Here is a 21,792-nt window from a genome sequence, read left to right as displayed (position 1 = left end):
ATTAGCCCATTTGTTCCCCAGATGAAAGTAAATCCTACTTCGGAAAATCATCTCCAACAGTTTCAGTACCACTTGTGTGACTCACCAGTTTATCATTTCCTTGAATATTCCTATTTCCCTTTTTAAACAAATGAACAACATATCCATTCTTCTGCAACCTCGCATGTGGCTTGAGAGGATATAAAGATCATCAAAAGGCTTCAACAATCTCCTCTCTTACTAAATGTGTAGGAAGGAACTGCAGATGCCGGTTTAAACAGAAGATACACAAAAAGCTAGAGGAGCTCAACGGGACAGGCAGCATCTCTGGAGAGAAAGAATGGGTGACGTTTCGGGTGGAGACCCTTCTTCAGACTGGTTAGTGATAAGGGAAATCAGAGATATAGAAGATGAAGTAGAGAGATAAAGAACAATGAATGAAAGATGCAAAAAGGTAATGATGATAAAGGAAACAGACCATTGTTAGCTGTTTGTTGGGTGAAAACGAGGAGCTAGTGCGACGGGTGGGGAAGGGATAGAGAGATAGGGAATGCCGGGGCTAACTGAAGTTAGAACAATCAACATTCATACCACCAAGCATACCCACCCTGCTTCCTGCAAACTCTATCCTCTTCTCCCAATTCCTCCGTCAATTCTCATCTGCACCCAAGATGAAGTGTTCTATACCAGGACATCCAAGATGTCCTCATTCTTTAGGGAACGGGGGTACCCCTCTCCCATCATAGATGAGGCCCTCATTCGTGTCTCATCAGTAACCCGCAGCTCTGCCCTTCCTCCCCCTCCCCTTAGTCGCAACAGAGACAGAGTCCCTCTAGTTCTTACCTTTCATCCCATCAGCCATCGCATACCTCACATAATCCTCTGAAATTTTCACCACCTCCAACGGGAACCCAACACTAGTCCCATCTTCCCATCTCAACCCCTTTCCGTCATCCGCAGAGACCGTTCCCTTCGCAACACCCTGGTTAACTCATCCCTTCCCACCCAAAACTATCCCCTCCCCAGGTACCTTCCCCTGCAACCGCAGAAGATGCAGCACCTGTCTCTAGACCTACTCCCTCGACTCTGTCCAGGGACCCCGACAGTCCTTTTGGGTTAGGCAGAGATTCACTTGCACCTCCTCCTACCTCATCTACTGTATCCGTTCAAGATGTGGACTCTTATACAACTGCGAGACCAAACATAAACTGGGTGATCGTTTCGCTGAGCACCTTTGCTCAGTCCGCCTGAAGCTACCTGATCTCCCGGTTGCAAAACACTTTAATTCTCCTTCCCATTCCCACACAGTCCTTTCTGTCCTAGGTCTCCTCTATTGTCAGAGTGAGGCTAAACGCAAATTGGAGGAACAGCATCTCATATTTTGCTTGGGCAGCTGACAGCCCAGTGGTATGAATATTGATTTCTCTAACTTCAGGTAGCCCCGGCATTCCCCCCACCCAAGTCACACTAGCTTCTCGTTTTCACCAAACAAACAGCTAATAATGGCCTGTTTCCTTTACCATTGTTACTTTTTTGCATATCTTTCCTACATTATTCTTTTTCTCTCTCTACAACATTGTCTATATCTCTTATTTACCTTCTCCCTAACCTGAAGAAGGGTCTCGACCCGAAACATCACCCATTTCTTCTCTCTAGAGATGCTGCCTGGCCGTTGAGTTACTCCAGCTTTTTGTGTCTATCCTCTCTTACTAATCTGGGATAGATTCCATTAGCCCCTTGATGCTCAAGCCCACCTTGATGCTCCTCAAGAGATTCAACATCACCTCCTCAATTTCAAATGTCCTAGCATTCTAGTATATCTCACACTGATCTCACCATGCTCCATTTCCTCCACCTTGGTGAACACTGATGTAATGCACTCCGTTTGTACCTCGCCTACATCCTCTGACGACAAGCATAAATCACCCCCTTTATCCTTGAGTGGTCCTACACTCCCAATAGTTAGTTACTTATTTTTAATCTACATATTGAGAGCTTTGGGATTCTTTTTGATCCAACTTGCTAAGGTTCCTTCTCGCATGGTTCCTTCTCGCCCTCTTGATTCCCCACTTGTGTTCAGGAAGCAATGCTATCACCCAAACGATGGGGGCACTAAGTATGATGTCTTACACTAAAACAGATCATCTTTGAGTCAGTCTACTGTTTATTCAGATGAAATGCTCAGAGCTTAAGCATGTCCAAGTAGCACAAATTACCTCTTTCGATGATTTTCATTCAATATTCCTCTATGTTATATGGTAGGACAATGGTTAGGGGCTTAACTTCAGGAATTCAGGTAATCAATACTTGGTCAATGACTGTATATCAGGATTTGGAATAAGAAAAAGGGTAAATTTCCTATTTCTGGAATTCACTAACCGATATGCACCATCTCCTGATACACACCATGGATGTGCACTGGCAGCTTTGAACTGAAAACCCCAGAAGTGCTTAAAAATAGAGCAATCTCTGTTGAATTGAATGAGCATCTGTCATATTGCAACTGTTAGGGCAATGGTATGCAACGCTGTATTTGAACTATATTTAAATAATTTAGAAAATAGGAAAAATAAAATATTACAGCACAATTATTCATAAAAAATATCATTTCAACCTTATCTCAAAATAATCTGTCAGGGTAATAAAATATTAAGATAAAATGTTAATGAAAAATATGCAAATAAATATAAATAACCATTTGTATCATTCAAATATATATGGTTTAGAATTAGAGCAGATCCAGTTAAGGAATTTACATAACATTTTAGACAACCATGTAATTATGCTTGTAATCTTGCACCACAATTTATTACAGTTCCACTAACTGTGAAGACTAGAAAAGTATGTCCTATTCGATCATTGTCTAATGTTGTACTCCAGTTGATGCAAATCACTTCATCTTCACCGATGCAGTATTTTACTAAAAGGTTTGAAAATGCAAAAATCAGTGTTTTTGACTCGATAAATAATGTCGCACAGATAAATTTAAGTTTATCATCTGTGCAGCAGAGGGATTTCATTATGGATCCATTTTTGCTAAACATTGTTAGTGCCATGAAGCCTATATAGATGCAAGTACTGTATGTATATTCTTCAGTGAACTTCACAACTTTACTAGTGCTACAATTCATTCCTCTGAGGTTGACATGAACAAGAAAGAACTCATTAACAACAAGAACCAATAATATATTCATAAATTGTTGCATAAAAAACCCCCCATATCTTTTCATGCACAAAAACATAATGTCATGCGGCACTTGGGGCAAATTTGGTTCCCCAAAAGAATGTGGAATTAGTGTAAAAATAAACTTGCAACAGAAAGCAGTGCTTAAATGTCACGTGTGCAGTCATAATTAGAACAAATTCAACACCACTTCCAAGATTTTAGATTGCAAATTAGAGAAAGGTATTGGTTCCAAGAGACACATCCCCCATTGTCCTCTACAGGCACTTTCTACACCAACTATCCCAGCAACAATCTGAGGCTGTCCCATTTAGAACATGGCTTTTGTTGAGCCACCAATAACATGTGCAGATGTCAAGGGAAAAGGACATTCCGTTGTACTTCCGGTGGTGCTGGTGCCAGCAGCCTCCACCTACAGCTGTTTTTTTGTTTATTTAGTTATGTAAAAGTGTGTTTTTTTGTGGTTTTTTTGTGTTTTGATGTGGGGGAAGAGGGCACGGTGCGGGGGATACCGTCCTTCAGCCGCTTCCTGGTGAAGACGCGACTATTATTCGAGTCGCGTCCTCGCCCCCCCCCCCCCCCAGCGGCCTACCTACTGGATTGGCGTGGACTTTCCTGCCAGGATCGACCAGAGCTCCAGCAGCGGCGGGACAGCACTGTAACATCGCGAGGCTGGCGATGCCTTACCGGGGGTCGCCGTCTGGAGCCCGGAGTGCTGGACCTGCGGCACCGACATCATGGAGCTGCGGTTTGCGGAGCTCCCAACGCGGGTGGCGCTGATGGACAGCGCGGGGTCCTGCGACTCTGCCCGGCTCGGCCTGCGGACTCGGGAGCTGCGGACTCCGGCTGCGGGAGACGGCTGATCAGGAGGTCCGGGCCGCTGAGGAGGAGGATGTTCACCGTCGGGGTTCGGTGTCGGCGTTCCACCAGCCCGGCGTGAGGGCCTGAACATCGGGCCACCCAGGGCGGCGACTGCGGGTGCTAGGAAGGCCTCGACCACGAGTGAACATCTGGGAAGAACGGAGGGGAGGTTGGCTGGACTATGGTGCCTTCCTCACCTTGGTGCCACTGTGTTATGTTGTGTCGTGGACTTTCAGTGTTTGTGCTTTTTTTTTTTTAATTCAATTTTATTTTTTAATGTTTTATTATTATTTATTATTATTTATTTATTTTTATTTTTATTTTTATGATACTGCCTGTAAGGGAAATTCATTTCGTTGTCTCTAACTGAGACAAAGACAATAAATTTGAATACAATACAATACAATACAATACAATACATTGCCTACAAGTGTGGAACAGAACCCACTGACAAGGTGGTCAACTAAGTACCATGTTGGATGTTTCCACTGGTGGGTGAATCCAAGACCAGAGGTCATGGCCTCAGAATTAAAGGACGTTCGATTAGGAAGGAGAGGAGCAGGAATTTATTTAATCAGAGGGTGGTGAATCTAATAATAATAATAATAATAATAATAATAACAATAATAACAATAACAATAAATACTTTATTGATCCCCTCAGGGAAATTCAGATGTCCAGAAGCCCCCAACCAACAAACCCACAGATTCAAAACGAACGCAGACAGAAAATACATAGAATATAATGTGGACACTACCTGAGAGCAATAAATACTTAAAAAGACCAATAATTAACAGTTAAAAATTAAAAATTGCAAAATGCACCCCCCTACAGCCTAGCGGTCCGAATTATAAAATCTAATGGCTGCAGGGGTGAAGGATCTCCTGAACCGCTCCGTTCTACAGGGCAGGGAGAGGAGCCGGTTGTTGTTCCGAGTGCTCTTTTGACTCTCCAGAATTATATGGAGGGGATGCCCGGGGTTTTTCAGGATGACCTGCACCTTGTGCCTCATACGCCTCTCAAGCACATCCATCCCAGAGTCTACTCTCCCCTCCAGCACTGAGCTAGCTCGTTTAACCAGTTTGTCCAGCTTCTTGTTGTTTTTTGCACTAATGCTGTTGCCCCAGCAGACAACAGCGTAGAAAATAACACTTGCAACCACAGTGTTGTAAAACATGTGCAGCATAGCATTACACACATTGAAGTATTTGAGCCTTCTGAGGAAAAAGAGTCTGCTCTGGCCTATTTTGTAGAGGGAGTCAGAGTTGACAGACCAGTCCAGTTTGTTATCAAGGTGCACTCCAAGGTATTTATATGTATGCACCACCTCAATGTCAGCCCCTGCAGCGTTGACCGGCTGAAGGGGGAGCTTGGACCTGCCAAAGTTAACCACCATCTCTTTAGTCTTAGTTGTGTTCAGGATGAGACAGTTCTCTTCACTCCAGGCATAAAAGGCACTGGTCAAGTTCCTGTATTCCTCCTCCTGCCCGTTCCTTACACATGCCACAATCGCTGTATCATCTGAATATTTCTGTACGTGGCATGTGTCAGACTTATAGTTAAAGTCTGCTGTATACAGGGTAAAGAGGAACGGGGCCAGAACCGTTCCCTGTGGGGCTCCAACATTGCACACCACTGTACCAGAGACACTGTCCCCCAGCTTGACAAACTGTGGTCGACCCGTCAGGTAGTCATATATCCAGGAGATAAATGTGGAATCCACCCCCATCTTCTTAAGCTTGTCATTCAGAATCAGGGGTTGGATGGTGTTGAACGCACTTGAGAAGTCGAAGAACATAATCCTCACATAGCCACCGGGTTTGTCCAAAAAGGAGTAGATCCGGTGCAGCATGTAGAGGACTGCGGAATCTGTGGAATTCATTGCTGCAGAAAGCTGTGGAGCCCAAACAATGGATATTTTTAAAGCATATATAGACAGATTCTTGATTAGTATGAGTGCCAGGGGTTATGGGGAGAAGGTAGGAGAATGGGGTTAATAGATCAGCCATGATTGAATGGGTCAAATGAGACTTGATGGGTCTAATGGCCTAATTCTGCTCCGATCACTCATGAACATGAATATCACCATAGTATAATTATAACTAGAACACTAAAATGATCATGTCAGACTGCTATACACTTTCACTGGATTCAGTACAAGTGTTTTTAAAATGGATGCATTAACATAATGGATTTATGAAGACATAATATGTTAAAAGATTAATAAAAATTGAAAGCAAACATCTGAAGTATAATTGAGAGGCTGTGATGGATTACCGGGGCACTAAATTAACTTGAAGATGTTCAACACAAACCTTGAATGTTGTCCTTTTCAGGACTCAGCCAATCATTAATTCATGCATCCATATATTGCAACAAATACATCACTGAGGTGTTCAACATTATCTCTTTTTTGTTACTGTCATCTTTCTATTGATACCATTTACAGGTTGAACATTGATTTTCTGGCAACTGATTGTCTGCCCACCCCTATAATCCATGCAAAATTACCAGAGCTCAGATGCAATTCCCTGAGCGGCCACAGATGGCATTACGAGTGGCGTTCGCTCTTTCCGGTCATGTTCCTCTATCGTGAAAGAATTAACTATGATCTCAATCTTCTCTCCTAACTATTTCACAAAGACAATACAGTAAACCCACGTTTTAACGACCCCCTTATAGCAGATGTCAGACATAGTGGATGGACCTGCCGACCCATCCCCGTCCGTTTACAGCCCTGGCTTCCGATCCCACTCTTGACTAGCAAGGTGCACCTGCGAGCAACTTCTTCACCCAAGTAAAGGTGACAAAGTGCTGGAGTAATTCAGCGGGTCAGGATTTCTGGAGAACACGAATAGGTGACATCAGGACCCTTCCTCAGACTGATTCAGTCGGCTCAGTTACACCAGCACATTGTGTCGTTTCACATTAAAACTAGGCCCCAATGTTTAGCAATGTTACAAAATTTTGAGATTTAAAAAATCAAGCCTGCAATTTATCCCATCAGATAATGCATTAAACAAAGTTTAATTTGATACCTAATTCACTTTCATATCTTCAGTATTAAAAAGGTTATGGCCATTTTCATACTCGGAAATTAGCATCTTGTTCCCTATTGCTTTTCCATTGACTTAACACAAAAGCTGTGTTCGAGGACAGTCAAAAGCCCATAAGTTTCTTAAAAATTAAGAGAACTGAATGAAATTTTCAGTTATTATAGAGTGAAGCATTCTGAAAAATATAAAAAACTTACTTGGATGACCTGAAATTAAAGCATATAATTAGTTAGTTACCTAATTGTAGCTAATTACAAAATTGACCGTTGTGACGGAAATAGTAATAAACACCCAGACTGCCTTAAAAATTCAAAAATGTGAAGATCAGAACTTTAATATTATTGTATAATATGCTGTAAATCCATAACAGATAGGTAAATAAATTACAATTTCTAGCAATAGACCATTTATGGCGAAGATCAGTTGCTAGCTGGTACATTGGCATATCATAATCAATAGCATCATCATACTCATTAGATTGTAACCAATAAGCAACTCTGTACACCTTGTTTTTCCTCAACTTTTCAATTTTGGCATTGTAAACTACAAGTTTTTGCTCTTCAAATCACGCATGACATGCCTTTCTGCCCACTACTTTCCAATTAAGAATGTCCTGTAGATCATCACATTTGGCGTAGTCCAAATTCGGATAATCTCTGCGAATGCTGTCTAAATCAGTTTCTTTTGCTGGGCATTTGGATTGACAATTTTGCATTTCTTCGTCGGAGACATCTGTTTAAAATGTAAAGGAAAAAAAACACTGAACAGCATTAACAGAAACAAATTATTATTTGCAGTTTTAGAAAAAAGTTAGAAATGATAAAGTTAAACGCTAAAACAAATAGTAAATACCCGACAAAAAATTCATATTCATCAGTTTAATCAAATCAATTCATCTAATCAATTAAATTGATCTAAATTCTATTACTAGATCTAAACATCTATCCATTTCTTAAGAAAAGGATAATTTTTTTAATAGCCTAAGTATCCAAATAACAAACTAATCCCATTCACATAAGAATTCACAATATAACATGATTTTTAAATCTTACTCATGAATTTAAATGCCAGATGGAGGGAATTTGATGTTTAATTCCCATAAATTAATCTAGAAACATCCACTCAATATAATCAAAATTATTATTTTTTGCACAATACATGTGGCTAAAACTGTTGTGGATATCTATCTATCTATCCCCCACCCCCTTCCCTCTCCCCATTCTTCCCCCTCCATCCACACTCTTCCCCCTCTACCACCTACCCCATCTCGCCTCCCTCCCCCCTCCCCCACACCTCTCTCCCCCTACCCTCTCTCCTCCCCTCCCCCACCCCTCTCCTCCCCCTCTCCATCTCCCTCTCTTCACCCCTCTCCCTCCCCTCCCCCTCCTCCTCCCACCCCCATTCCTCTCCCCCACCCCCTTCCCTCTCTCCCCTCGCCCCTTTCCCCCTACCCCCTGTCCCTCTTCCACCACTCCCCCTACCCCATCTTCCCCCTTACCCCACCCCTCTCCTCCCCCACCCTTCCCTCTCTCCCCACCCCTTCACCTACCGCTCTGTCCCTCTTCCACCACTCCCCCTGTCCCTCTTCCACCACTCCCGCTACCCCTCTCCCCCTCCCTCCCTCCCCACTCTTCCATTTCTCTACCCCTCTCCCCCTCCCATTCTTTCCCCTCTCTCTCCCCACCCCCCACCCCCTCCCATCCCACTCTTTCCTGCCCCCCTACCACTCTCCCCCTCCCTCCACTCTTCCCCCTCTCCCTCCTCCTTCCCTTCCCTACTCCCCCTCCTCCCTCCTCTCTCCCCCACCCCTCTCCCCCCCCCCACCGCCCCCTCCCCCCCCCCCCCTCTCTCCCCCTCCTTCCCTCACCCCCCCCTCCCTCTCTCCCCCTCCTGCCCTCCCCCCATCCCTCTCTCCCCCACCCCCTTCACTCTCTCCCCCCACCCCCCTCCATCTCTCCCCCCGCCCACTACCCCTGTCCCTCTTCCGCCACCCCCCTACCCCTCTCCCCCTCCCTCTTCTCTCCCCCTTACCCCACCCCTCTGTCCCTCTTCCTCTACCCCTCTCCCACTTCCACCACTCCCCCCTACACCTCTCCCCCTCCCTCCCCATTCTTCCACTTATCTCCCCCCCCCCATCTCCCTCCCACCCCTCTCTCTCCACCCCTTCCCTTCCCTCCCCTCCCCACTCTAACCCCTCTCTCCGCTCTCCCTCCCTCCACCCTCTTCCCCTTCCCTCCCCCCTACCCCTCTCCCCCTCCCTCCACACTCTTCCCCCCTCCCTCCCCGCCATCCTCCCCTCCCTCCCCACCCTCTTTCCCCTCCCCCACCTTCTCTCACACCCTCCCGCACCCTTCTCCCTCCTCCCCCACACCCACCACTCTCTCCCCCCCACCCCTCTCTCCCCCCTCCTCTCCCCATACCCATTTCTGCCTCTTCCACCACTCCCCCTACCCCTCTTCCGCACTCTTACCCTCCCCTCTCCCTCACCACTATTTCCCCTCTCTCCCCCCTACCCCTCTCCCCCTCCCATCCTACTCTTCCCCTGCCCCCTACCACTCTCCCCCTCCCTCCACACTCTTCCCCCTCTCTCCCCTTCCCCATCTCCCTCTCCCTCCCCTCTTCTCACCCTCCCCTCTCCCCACCCCGTCTCCCCCTCCCCCCCCTCCCCACCCCACCCTGTCTCCCCCTGTGTTTGGGGGGTGGTTAGTGTGAGTGTGATGCCGCAGCTCCCCCCCCTCCCGCAAACGCGCGTTGGGGAAACAGACCCAACGGGTCTGCACTTGGTCTAGTATACTTTTAAAACTCTGTGTCTGTGTGTGTGTGTGTGGTTGTACGGCATTTTGCCTTTGAAACATATCTCCTCGAAAAACAGATGCAAAAACGCAGAGGTTTTTACAATTTCGGTAGGGATTTAACTTATGAGTTCAGAAATCCACTCCTTGGTCAATTATTACCCCAGATTTTCAATAAAATTGTTCACAAAACTCAATTTTTAAAATATAAATGCCGCTCACCAGCTGCTGATGCCACAATGCCCACAAATCCAGGCCCACCTGCGTCCTGGCCCCACCCCCCCCCCGCCGCTGTGGATTAAAGGCGCAGAAATGTCGAGAAAGTTCTGCAGAACAAATATGCTACAGCTGCGTTCCGCTATAGCTTCTTTGTTCTACAGATCTCAGGGGCAGCGACTCCTCATGCGCTGAACTTCTCCTCATAAGTTCCGCTGAACTTTCTCCTCACAGCCGGCGCAGCTCGCGAAGCCCCGCCCACCTGCGCGCCCCTCCCATCCCCTGCGCGCTCATTCCAGCTGTGGTTTTCAGAGAGTCAGAAACCCCCCCCCCCCCCGACGCACGCTGGCATTTGGCTCTCTGACTGTGTTCCTCTCTGTGAACGAGCAAGTTCTGCAGATCTGGAGGACAGGCGAGATCCTGTGGAGGTGAAGAGGGGGAGTGGGGGGGATTGAGGGAGTAGGGAGGGAGAGGGGGAGGTGAGGAGGGAGAGTGTGGGAATCGAGGGAGAGGAGTGGGGGTGATAGAGAGTGGGGAATAGATCGACTGCCCTCACCTCTCTCCATCCCCCTCTCCCCCTCCCTCCCCACTCTTTCCCCTCCCTCCCCACTCTTCCCCCTCTCCCCTACCCCATCTCCCCCTCCCTCCACACTCTTCCCCTTCGCCCCTCCCTCCCATCTTCCCCCTCTCTCCCCTACCCCATCTCCCCCTCCCCCCCCTTCCCCCCTCTCTCCCCCTCTCTTTCCTCCCCTCTCTCTCCTCCATCTCTCTCACCCCTCCTCCCCACCCTCCCCCACCCTCCCTCTCCTCCTCCCCTCCAGCCCCTCACCCTCTCTCTTGCCCTTCTGTCTCTGCCCCTTTCTCTCTGTCTCTCCCCATTCTCTCTCTGCTCTCACTCTCCACCCCCCCCCCCCTCCCTCTTTAGACGCGCCTGCGAGTTGGGGGCTATGCGTCAGTGGATAGGGCGGTTGTGGGGTAAAAGGAGCAAATTAATAATATTAATATATCAAGGGGGGTAGTTAGCGTGTGTGCAGGGGGGAGGGTGGCTAGGTGACGCTGCATGCCCCCCCCCCCCTTTCCCGCAACCACACGTTGGGGGAACAGACCCAACGGGTTTGCACTTGGTCTAGTTTAGTATAGAAAATATCGACTATGGATAGACAATTACACAAAATATAGACGATTTAGATGCTCTTATGACATGAGGGAGGTTCTACTGCATTTGTACAGGGTCTTGGTGAGACCACACCTGGAGTATTGCGTACAGTTTTGGTCTCCAAATCTGAGGAAAGACATTCTTGCCATAGAGGGAGTGCAGAGAAGGTTCACCAGACTGATTCCTGGGATGTCAGGACTTTCATATGAAGAAAGACTGGATAGACTTGGCTTGTACTCACTAGAATTTAGAAGATTGAGGGGGGATCTTATAGAAACATACAAAATTCTTAAGGGGTTGGACAGGCTAGATGCAGGAAGATTGTTCCCGATGTTGGGGAAGTCCAGGACAAGGGGTCACAATTTAAGGATAAAGGGGAAATCCTTAGGACCGAGATGAGAAAAACATTTTTCACACAGAGAGTGGTGAATCTCTGGAACTGTTTGGTTCAAATTGGTTTAAAAATAAACTGCATTATTATTATTTATTTTTTGCTGTGTATGCAACTTGCTCTGCAGACAAATTTAAGCAGATGTCACTGACACATTTCTCATTCATGGTTTTCCTTCATAAGATTTATTTTAAAAAAAATAGCCCCATCTTTGTACTGAAATTGCTTCACAAAGCCAGGCCCATACCTGCTTTCAAAATGATATTTTATATTCATCCTTCTTGGAAATCAAGAGTTAATAAATATTCAATTACTATTTGATTAGATAATGCACTAGCTTATAGATCTATGTATTTTCTTTATGGTCCAGAAGAGATTAAAATTATCTGCTCATATTCTCTTAAGTCTCTTTCACTCAGATTTGCAACACTAAATTGCTTCCATTACACACTTGCTTTGCCTGTTATTTTCAAATCTTCTATGTGCTTTATCGCTGATAGCTTCTGAATGTACGCTGACAGTTTAATTTTATCTGGGTAATATTCCCATTTATAGTTTTGGGAAAACCTTAAAAGAACATCATAGTCGATAAAATAGTAGACAGCCATAATTGCTTTCATGTTATGATCCCTTCTCAGAAATTCTACTTATTAGCAATGCACACATTTTATATCCATTCTTAAAACAAGGACGGAATCGTGCTCCGAAAGGTTTCTACCAAACATTAAGAGAGCTGAGAGCAAAGTAAAAATCTGTTTCTTTGAAATGTCTGCAAATTGAGATCACCTTTTCCCCCTTCACTCTTTTAATACTTGTACGATCAATTATTTTACAAAAGATCATGCAGAAACTGGATGTTGATCACATCTAAAATTAGTAAGACTTTTTAATGATAACTTGAGATAAAATTAAGGAATCAAAAGTGAAGTTATTATCTGGCTGGTGATTTGTTAATCATTACATATTTAAGAGATGCTGAATATACATTTGTTCAGCTTTACTACCAGTCCTAGTTACTATCACATTTCCAAGAGTCCAAAATTTGTGGTCCAGAATATGTAGCCTGCAAAGGGCTGGGCCCTATACATCTACCGGGTCCACATGTTTGTAGTCCAGCACAATTTTGGAAAGACAGGTGAAAGAAAAGAGGACTTCAGAAGATGAGGAAACAGCAGGATATAAAACTTTCCCAAGAAAATGCTGCAAAACCTTGTTAGCTGGCTAAACCACGTAAACATGCTTGGCTGTTAAAAAACAAATACAAGAACATTAGAAAATAGGAACAAGAGTAGGCGATTCAGGTCCTCAAGCCTGCCTTATCCTTCAATGTGATCATGGCTAATCTGCTCCAAATCTCTTATGTGCCAGTTTTGCATAACTTTAGATTCCCCAATCTTGTATGCAGGTACCATGGATTTGTATTCAGTTTCTGAACATGGGCAACTTTGGGTATACTGTGCATTTTGTCACAGGTTCTGTTTGGTTATCATGCAGTGAAGATCCCATCCACGCAGCCTGGATTAATCCATACTGTGATTCGGGAGCACCGTCAGATCTCCTCCCCATCCCTTTTTGCTTTTCACCGAGACCTTTCTCTCCATGACTTCCTGGTTCGCTTACCCCCCATCCTTTTCCCCTGCAACTGGAGTGCAACACTTGACCCTACTCCACCTCACTCAGCATACAGGGACCTGAACAGACCTTCCTGGCAAGTCAGAGGTTTACTTGCATCTCCTCCAACTTTATCTATTGCATTCTCTCAATGTGGCCTCGTCTACATCAACCAGACGTGGTGCCCACTCCACCAAACATGCCCAGCTCTGTCCAATATGAGCTGTTGGAGTTTCCCATTTCAAGCCCCATTTCAAACAATTCTTCCATTCAGATCTTGGGCTCCATTGCCTGAGTGAGACCATATCTAAATTGGAAGAATGGTGTCTCATTCCACTTGGGTAGCCTCTCAAATTTCAGGTACCCCTCCCCCTTTGTCTCATGATCTACACATGTCCTCTGATGGACATCTTTCTTACCACTCCTCCTCCTCCTCCTCCTTGTCAGTTTATTTTCCCTCCTCCATCTACTCCTTTCCCAAACCTACTGTTCCCATCCTCCCCAATGCATTTCACTTCTCACCTTTTTTTGTGAGCCAGCCTTTGTGACCATCTCTACCGTTGTCTTCTTCACCTAAATCATCTGCTGATCCATTCTCCATTACCTGTCCTGGCCCTTTCACAAATGCTGCCTGACCTGTTCAGTTCCTTCAGCAGTTAGTTTGCTCAATGCAACATCCTCCTTTTCCACAGGGCCTCCACAAACCTGTCACATGTATTTTCTCAAATCAATGGATACATCAAATTAATTCTTCTCCAGATCTAAGATTATGTTGCTGATTTGTAACGATGAACACAATTTGTGTGGCTCCATGTAATCAAAGCATTTCACACCAAATGACAAGAGATGTACCTGCAATCCCAGGCTGGCTCCACAGGATTCCAGAAACTGGCTGCAATTAAGAGATAATTGACGGGGTTCATGAATAATGCATCTCCAAATTAATTTACTACTGTTAAAATGGCCAAACCGGAACTAATCAAAGAGTACATTATATTATTAATGCACCCAGTCTTTTTTTTTTTAAAGCGCAACATCTGACCAGGCTGGTAAGAAATCGCAGTTTGAACTGTCACTCTTACTGAATCACATTTCAAGCACTAACGTATGGGCTTAAATAATAAAAGGAAATGTATTATACAAGGGAATACAAGATAATTTCATTTTCAGGAAAAAGGCAACTGGATATATGTTATTTTTATAATTACTATTTGCAGGTGATCGTTGTAGATTTCTAAATCAAATGTCGACTATCTTCAAGCAAGCGTTTGGAACAAAAGGTAAAAAGGGATTGATAGAGACAATCTGAATTACTGAGTTTTTCCCACTCTGGCAAGGTGGAACTTCGGTGTATAATCATTCCCCTCCTCCCATCTGAGTCCATTCCATATAAGGTCAAACAAAGGAAATAGTAAACCAATGTGGAGAAAATACTCCCTTGGAAATTCTCTAAAAGTGCTTTAGAATGCTTTAGTTTATATAAATTGAGGAGTATGATTTTGCATGGCTGCCGTTCATGAAACAGACTTCAGCAAGAAGCGTCTCAACCCGAAATGTCACCCATTCCTTCTCTCCAGAGATGCTGCCTGTTCCGCTGAGTTACTCCAGCTTTTTGTACCTATCTTCAGCAAAGCAGTGACTGTTTGAAACAACCCAAGAGACTCATTTATCTTCCACAGGCAAAAGTGTTGGCTTCTTACTAGGCCGATAATCATCTGCATATTGAATATCAGCATTAAGTCTGCACTCACATCACATACCAAGAGCTTTTTATCCAGACCAAAGATAATTATGTGCACAGTGCATCTCTAAGCCTTGGGTCAAGTTCTTCACTTCTGTATCATAATCTAGTTATCCCAAATAATTTATCTACATCAATTGATTTTAATTGTTCTAATACTTTGAAGACAAATCAGATCTCACTAACGTAGTGGGCTTCGTCGAGTATGGCTGCCATGCCAGTAGCTGTTAGTCCTTTCACCCTTTAAAAACATTTTTTAGTGAGTTAAAAGTGTTTGTTTTGTTGGTCTAATCTTTTTTGTGGGGGGTGGGAGGGGGAAACTGTTTTCTCAGTCCCTATCTGGTCGGATATGCGGCTTTTCTCCGAGCCGTATCTTCGCCCCTTCCTCGTGGCCTACCAACGGGACTGGAGCGGCGTTTCCTGCCGGGACCAGCCAGGATTTCAGCTTCGGCGGCGGCGCAGCGCTGAAGCACCATCACGGAGCGGGGGATGCCTCAATCCGGTCGCCGTGCGGCGGGCACCGGAGTGCTGGGACTCCAACATCGCGGAGCTGCGGGTTGTGGAGCATCCAGCCGCGGGGCGGCGCTGAACTTTAAACAATGCGGAGCCTGGGATCTCTTGCCGAGATCGAAAGTGTTGGAGCTTCGACCAGTGCTGCCCGTGGACTTTGGGAGCCGTGGTCTCCGGGGGGGAAGCGGCCGTTTCAGACACTCCAAGCCGTTGAGAGGGTACTGCCGACCCCGGAGTTCCATCATCCGGCGATAGGGCCTGAAGTATCGGGCTGCCGTAGCGGCGACTGTGGATTCCTCAATAGGCCCGACCATGGGTGGACAGGGGATAGGACTGGACTTTGCTTCCTTCCCTCACAGTGGGAGCCATTGTGGGGGGATTTTTATATATTGTTAAATTTTGTCTGTGTTGGCTACTGGACATCTGAATTTCCTTGTAAAAGGGGATTAATAAAGTATCTATCTGTCTGTCTGTCTGTCTGTCTGTCTGTCTGTCTATCTATCTATCTATCATTCTATCTATCTAATAGACCATATCTTGTAACATAGATTGGTGAGAAATACTATACAATGTAATGACTTGGTTCTGAATGTTTTTCAAGATTGCAGTATAGAAGGCAGGGATCAAGATTTGACACGGTATCACGGACATGCTGGTTGTAGTCTCAAAATGTATTTTTTATTTGATGAACATTTATTAACGCCACTGCCTTCTTTATATCAGCCTCATGGCGCTGTACTCAGTGGTTTATATACTCCAACGCTTTTACCAATATATCCTGCAAGCTTTGGGGATATGGGACAGGCACAGGCAAGCAGGACTTTGTTGGATAATTTAGTTAATGGACGAGTTGGGCTATAGGTAGACACAAACAGCTGGAGTAACTCAGCGGGACAGGTAGTATCCCTGGAGCGAAGATATGTGTGACATTTCGGATCGAGACACTTCTTCAGACTTGACCTGAAATATCACCCATTCTTTCTCTCCAGAGATGCTACCTGTCCCGCTGAGTTACTCCAGCTTTTGTGTTACTCATTTGTGCACGATATGCAAACTCGTGGACAAACCTGTATTTTCATCCAGATTGTTGATAAGGTTGGTGACGTGGCATTCAGAGAAATCATTAGATTCCAGTGACTTAATCCAATGCACAATCTTTGTCCTTCATAATTAACCCATTCTTTGCACAGATGCACAACCCGTGTCTAAATGAATCTAAAATATCATCATCTGCAATTGATTAAGCTCTTAACTGGTATTATGTTTTGTTAATGTGCCCTATTTTGTTGTAACGTGCCATTGAACAGTACCATTAATTAGACTTGGCCGTGCACGTTATGCTCAACATTTTTATGCCCACAGATTTTTCAAAATTCAAGATAATAATGCAGAGCAAGTGAACCAGGATGCCTGGGACCACATCCAATTGGAAATAACAGTGCACACCTTAAGCCAAGAGATTTAAAGATTGGAAAATATGCATAAGTAACAATGAAAATTGAACAGTCTGAGTTGATACAATGTAATAAAAAAGAACTGCAGATGCTGGTTTATACCTAAGATGGACATTAAATGCTGAAGTGACTCAGTTTTTTGCTTTTTTTTTTGCTTGGCATATCACACATACAGAAGCATGCAAGTGAACATCTCATAATATCCTACAAGGCTGTGATCACATTTCACAATCAATAATATGCTAGAAATCATAGTACTTTAAAAGTATGAACCTGGTTTCATGATAATAAGATATATTCACAATATTCAGGAACTGCAGATCAGACAAAAATGGCTTCCCAAATAAAAATCCAGTCAGTCAAGGCCAACTGGATCCAAACCTGTACAAAAACAATTTTTAACTATTATAAAAATTATTTTCATGTCAGTTGCTTTCATAAACTATCGCTCAATTAACACTGAAGGACCCAGATTCCATTCTGTTAACACTGAAAGAGCCAGATTCCTTGGTCTCATTTTGTTAATTCTGTAAAAGATAAATTCCAGGGAAGTCCCATTATAAGTACCCCAAGGATCCAATGAGGTAGATGGTAGGTCAGGACCGCTCTCTAGCTGGTCATAGGATGATTCAGTTGCCTAGTAACAGTTAGGAAGAATTGTCCCTGAATCATGAGGTATGCGTTTTCAAACCTCTGTAAATCTTGCATAATGAAAGGGGCGAAGAGGGAGCGACTGGGATGTGACTTTTCCTCGATTGTGTTGGTGACTTTGCCGAGGCAGTGTGAAGTATAGATGGAGTCAATGGGAATATGGTTTGCATGATGGTCTGGGCTACGTCCACAATTCTCTGCAATTTCTTGTGGTCTCAGATTGAGCAGTTCCGAAACTATGCTCTGATAAAATGTTTTCAATAGCACATCTGTATAAGTTGATGAGAGTTGTTGGGGACATGCCAAACTTCTCAAGCCTTCTAAGAAACTAGAGGCATTGGTGTGCTTTCTTGGCCATTGCTTTGATATGGTGGATCCAGGACAGGTTGCTGGTGATATTTACTCCTTGGAACTTGAAGCATTCAACCACCTGTACTTCAGTGCCGACAATGTATCTGAAGATGATCACTATTTCCTAGGAGGGAAAGGCTGTCATCTTGCGACCAGGTCGCGAGGCACTCTATCTCTTTCCTGTACTCCATCTTGTCATTATTTAATATCCAGCGATGTGAGTGGATGGATTATGGCAAATGGATGAAGCAAAGGTTCCAATTCTGGGTATATTTTTTGGACTCTATGATATAAGCCCAGGACAGAACTGAAGAAATGTTTATCTAACTGTTAAGACAAAAGTGATGTCGACATTATTATGAAATCCACAGCATTTGTATGTGCTGAGCTTCAGGCAGCCCAAGAGCACATACAAAGTGGTTTATGGGTTAAGACCTTTTCATTTGAAATTAAATTAATTTTATGAAGCAGCTATGTGTGCAATGTTTCACAAGAGAATACGAAACAGGAGTGAGCCACTCAGCCTTGCTCCACCTTTTAAAAGATCATCGCTCATCTGATTAAAATGTCAAATTGGATTTTCATCCTCTCGCAACGTTTATACTGCTGTTTATTACAAATCTGTCCTAAAAATCTGCTTTAAAAATATATTGGGTTGCTGAATCTGCAAACCTTTGTGGAAGAGTTCTATGAGAAATAAGAGAAAATATTCTGCTTCCATCTTAAATGTGCGGTGACCACTCTTTCTAGATTATTTTAGAAAATAAATACTCACATCCATCCTGACCCGAGGGATACGTGGAAAAATGCAACCTGTTTTTGTGCAGTATGACTAACCTTCACTCAAGGGCCCCTCAGGTTGTTGCACATTTCAATCAAACTTCCAGTCGATAAAACATTATTTGTAAAACATGTCCTTGCAAGACAACCCATGTATTCTCCGTATTAATCAAGGAAACCATCCCTGAACTACTACAATGGCTCAATGATCTTCGGTTAACTAAGGAGACTAATAATGTACATGGCACTCTGATATGGTCTCAGCAATGTATTAACCCCCTACTTTGCATCCAATTACCTTTTCAATAAACATCAACATTGTGAGCTTTCCATGTTACATGTAATACCTGCACAGTTGTCTACTCAAATCATTTGGACAAACAAATCCCTTTTCCTCGGAGCTCTATACAATTAAAAGTAGGTAACAAGGCAGATATGTCAGATTCCTAACCTACAGTATTTTTGCTTTTTGAAGAGAGTTCAAGAAATTATAACAGGAAAGTATTCCAGTCCTTTGGGCCTTCTCCATCATTTATTTTGGTTGATTTTGTACTTCAATGACATTTTCCTGCAATGTCCCCATGTACAGAAATCATTAATTAATCTTCACTTTAAATTAACATAATTCAAAAATCCATAGCCCTCTGGGTAGAGAATTCCAAACTTTACTGAGTAAACAAATTTCTCCTCTTTTCAATTCCAAACAACTTAGCCCTTAGTCTGAAACTATTCCTCTGGTACTCGACTCAATATTCAAGTGTTTAATTGTCGTAAATATGGACAATGGAACAATGAAGTTCTTATTTGCAGCAGCATAACAGATCAGTAAACACAGTACTCATAGATAATAAACCAAAAATAATTAGAAACCCCAATATTAGTGCAAAAAGCCCCAAGTTTTTTTTATGCAAACAAGACAGTGTTTAATTAGTGTTTTGTAGCATTCAAGCACGCGATATGTTGGAAAGAAGCGGTTCTTGAAACTGGAATTAATGGTTTTCGAAATTGTATACCTTCTTCCCGATAATAGAAGCAGTCAGCGTGTCGTCAGTGCAGCGTGCATCCTTGATAATGCTGCCCGCCTTTATGAGGTAGCGTCTCCAATAGATTCCTTCAAAGGTGGGGAAACTTTCTCGCCATCTATTAAGCTCAACAACTTTGAAAGTTTAACATATTAAATTTATATAATCAAAGTCCTTTTTAAAAATCCAACCCCGAGTTATTTTCTTCATATGCTTCTCCACTTATCTAAAACTCTCATCTTGACCACTTCCGGTTTGCTTTTTTTTAAATTTGCGCAAAAACGGTACCCTTTATCGATAGGGTTTTTCGCCACCTTACTCACCGTTCTCCTCTGCCCCAAGCGCACCAAGTTTTGTTCCGATCGGTGAAATATTAGAAAGGTTATGAAGGTTTAAAATAAATTGTGAGATCAGCAGATTGGTCTTCTCACCTGTCACTCAGCATGAAGGTAACGCCCCTTCCAGCACCCGCTGGAGAATAAATCTCTGGAGGCGGGGCTGAGTCTGCAAGTAGTCCTGATTGAGTCCACAGAGTGTAGTCGGAAAAGCCGGCTGTGTGGGATCGGAAAAGCCGGCTGTGTGGGGTCGGAAAAGCCGGCTGTGTGGAGTCAGGAGGTTCTGTGTGGTGCCGTGGCCGCTGAGTGGAGTCCCTTCCCCCCACATCCCTCCTTCCCCCCACATCCCTCCTTCCCCCCACTCCCCCCCTTCTCCCTGCTCCCCACAGACCCCTCCTGATCCCCACGCACCCACGCAACCCCCTTTACCCCTCCCCTGTTCTTCCCCAATACCATCCCACTCCCCTCCCCCCATCCCCAGACCAAACTCCCCCTCCTCCCCTATACAACCCCCGCCCTCATTTGTTCATCTGTCACCCAAATTTGATGCAAATCCTACTTTCGAATAGGTTTGTAAAATCCATCGTAAAACGGAGTCCTGTGATCCAGGGGTACACCGTAGGTCACTTTACAATCTCAGATGACGCCAATTGATTTTCTCCAATCCGAGAACCAAAATGTAACAAGCATGTTATTGCAATGCTTCAATTCTACATTTGCAACTTATTTCAGTTCATCAAATGTTCCTTCCACACCTTGTATTCCTGCAGGATTTAGTAGTTGCACACACAGAAGTTACTGTATGAGTGATCAAACAAGCTGCCTTGTAACAGGTAAATATAGTTCCTCCATGCTGTTTTACCAAATGTTCAGTATTAATATTCCCCCTCCACACACTACTGGCTTCATTGTGCCTTCAAAATCCCTACAGTTCCACTCTGTACCAAGTTTTTTTAATCATCATTCACAAACCTACATCTTGCTGAAGTGAATTTAGAATCACCATTTAATTTTAACTTTCAACTTGCACCATCACCATAAAAAGTTAGTTTCCATCAGCAAGACTATTTCAAATGCAGTGAAATGTGTGCAATACAAAGAATACTGTTTGTTCTTCAACCTGCTTTCAGTCCTAATGATGTATGATATAATCAGTCTTGTAGTTCGATAACCCAATCTTTCCAGCAAATTAAAATAAAATGCATTGAAACCACGATTGGGGCTTTTTATATCAAGAAATAAACTAGTTGGCATTTTCTTTCAAGACCACACTATTGCTCCTTTAAGTGTTTGATCAAATTCAAGATTCAATAAATCACGAATTGGGAAACCAGAGATTGCAGGCCTGTTGAAATGACTCCACTTGGGTACCTTACAACCTAACAACATTAACATTGAATTTTCTAATTTTAGGTCACATTTACCTCTTCATCATGAGTCAATAAATTAGATAACATGACTGTACGTGGGAAATTGCCGTGCACAAAATAACAGCAATAAAGTGTTAATTCTGACCAAATTGGAGATGCCAGGACACTAAAATTGAGTAAAGGTTTTCTGGGCTGCTAGGCCATTTGGTCAATTTAAATGTGCCTTCTGCAGAAATAGGACAAGCTGCAGAATGGTGCCAGCCTTTCTAGAGCCTAGATAAGAGTTGCAGGGAAAGAATGGGACAGCTGTAGATTCTTACAATTAGGTGTAA

At 43.9% G+C, this 21,792-nt stretch overlaps 1 long non-coding RNA gene across 1 annotated transcript; it reads right to left on the bottom strand.

Moving 5' to 3' along the window:
* Positions 1-1,755: 1,755 nt before the first annotated feature.
* LOC116984296 lies at positions 1,756-21,496 on the bottom strand. Its single transcript, XR_004414960.1, has 3 exons — positions 21,449-21,496; positions 9,934-9,937; positions 1,756-1,766 (listed from the first exon to the last, which is right to left on the bottom strand). It is a non-coding gene; the product is annotated as an uncharacterized LOC116984296 (long non-coding RNA).
* Positions 21,497-21,792: the final 296 nt, after the last annotated feature.

The sequence above is a fragment of the Amblyraja radiata genome, chromosome 2 (genome assembly GCF_010909765.2).
Source record: "Amblyraja radiata isolate CabotCenter1 chromosome 2, sAmbRad1.1.pri, whole genome shotgun sequence".
Classification (NCBI taxonomy): Eukaryota; Metazoa; Chordata; class Chondrichthyes; order Rajiformes; family Rajidae; genus Amblyraja; species Amblyraja radiata.
Note: the sequence above shows the minus strand (reverse complement) of the source record. Positions and strands in the feature narration are given on the sequence as shown.